The sequence below is a fragment of the Eleutherodactylus coqui genome, chromosome 13 (genome assembly GCF_035609145.1).
Source record: "Eleutherodactylus coqui strain aEleCoq1 chromosome 13, aEleCoq1.hap1, whole genome shotgun sequence".
Classification (NCBI taxonomy): domain Eukaryota; kingdom Metazoa; phylum Chordata; class Amphibia; order Anura; family Eleutherodactylidae; genus Eleutherodactylus; species Eleutherodactylus coqui.
The window spans coordinates 127,061,959-127,064,041 of record NC_089849.1 but is presented as its reverse complement, the minus strand read 5'-3'; the positions used below and the strand labels follow the sequence as shown (position 1 = coordinate 127,064,041).

The 2,083-nt window shown below is 46.4% G+C and overlaps 1 protein-coding gene across 1 annotated transcript in view; it reads left to right on the top strand.

Moving 5' to 3' along the window:
• The window catches only part of MRPL16 (mitochondrial ribosomal protein L16), a 55,833-nt gene that overhangs the window by 909 nt on the left and 52,841 nt on the right, over positions 1-2,083 (top strand). The window lies entirely within an intron of this gene.

The following is a 2,083-nucleotide window of genomic DNA, read 5'->3' as shown; positions in this document are numbered from 1 at the left end:
ACGGGAAATTGGTTGCAGTGTGTTACATATTAGTACAGCAAAGGATTTTCCCAAGGCATGGCGCAACTATGTTCTTCCTGGAGCCAGAGTGAAATTAGTCACAAAAATGTTCCATCGAAAACATTACATTTACTTAATTATCTGATTAATACAAAGACACGATTCATTGTGAGCTCTAGACCCATGTTGACCATATTTAAAATTCTGGAAATCAATCAAGTCCACATCATTACAAGAGACAGCAATAACAGACGTCGAAGAGAGGAGACCCCGGAGAAAGGTCTTTAATGGGCCCCCAATACAGTGCTGGATTTTGCCACCTGGGATAGAAGGGCCTAGTGTTTGTAAGGTAATGCCCGGGGCTGTCCGAGCACTGATCTTCCCGCTTCCTTCGACTATGGTACGCCACTGGAGCTAACAGATGACTAATGTCACATATGTTGGGCTGTTTTGCATTATGTTGTGTTGTGACATCTTATGTGATTCTGCGCTGGACAGAGGAATGTATGTGATGACTAACATGCACTTTATGGCGTACATAGTACTGTACGTGTGAATTGTTGAATTAGCATGCACTGTACCTTTAAGGTGATAATACTATGTAGTGGTGAACATGCAGATTGGCTGAGATCAAGGATCCCGAGCTTACATGTAGAATGTTCAGCTCTGTAGTGCTGCACCACATGAGCTGCGCCCTAGGAGAGGTCAGGTTATAAACAGGAGAAGCTGAAGTTCTGTGCCACAAAACATATGTAACTATCAAGTTCATGTCCTCTGTAAGAGACTACAACCATATGCTTCTTGTCCTAACCTGAGTAAACTTCTGTTCAAGTAGAATTTTGCAGTCTGTGTGAGTGACTGCACCAGCCTAATATGGGATACCATGATAAGGGTCATAGACCATATATATATATGCTTCTAACCCTCTAGCATGTCCCCCCCCCCCCCCCCCCATGCCCTTTGCATGATCCTTGGGTCAATTCCTCATCCTCAGTTTCTCTGTAAACTGCACAGCTTCATACAACCTAGAAGCGAAGGTGGTAGAACCAACCAGATCCAGGCCTTTCCAAGGTCCCCATAAGGCCACTATGGTATGTACTCTCCTGAGCCATATTAAAGATCATGTTAATAGAGTGATTCTAGATATTGATGGGGACAATGATTTGGGATGGGTGTTTGTGAAGATACTCATGTTGGTGGCCGTGGCAATATGTAAAGTGGCTGCCCATCAATGGTTCTAATCTCAGATATGTCATAGAAGGTTTGTCAATTCTGTCTTTCCATTGAATCTATTCCAAGTCTCTAGGTAACTTTGGTAAGCAGACTGTTACTATCAGGGCTATTGTGCCTGGGCGCTGATATAAGACGTTATGTAAGGAGGAATCTGTGGGAGTAATTCACATGACCCGTGGAGGCCAGAATATCTCGCTGTAGCCCACCACCACTCTTACCACCAATAAAACACCACTCCTTCTTCTTTGGCTAAATTGGCCACAGCAGCCAGTTTATTAACAAACAGTACATAAAATGAACAATGAACGAGGGGGAGTCCTTGGAGTCACAAAGATCTGGTGCAACCATAACCGGGAAAAAACGCAACAACTGCCCCCCACCGGACTACAGGTTCAGGGGCCAACCACGCCGCCCGAAGGCTGGCAACCACTATTGTGACTTATAGCCGGAGGGAGTCTACTGCCGCCCCTTCACCAGCCACGTCACCTGCACCAGATCACATCAAAATTTAACACGGAGGGATTCCCCACATACAATTTCCACCGACTCCAAGGACCCCCGACCCGCCAAGCTGCCATGACAAACGGTATAATCCCCCAATTCCAACCCCAAACCCTCGGGCGGGCGGGACTCTCACGTATTCCCTGAAAAGGTGCCGCTGCCACTCCCCCCTTCCTTAAATACTCCCCCACCCATTTCTTTATCCACCAATCCCCCACAGCTATCCCCCTAAATCTAGAAAATTCTCCCCAACACTAACAAAATTAACCCCATACTCCCCGAATAATTCTAACTCTGGCTATCTCCCCCCTCGTGTCATGGCGGGCTTCCATTTTAGGTGGGGGCCTCG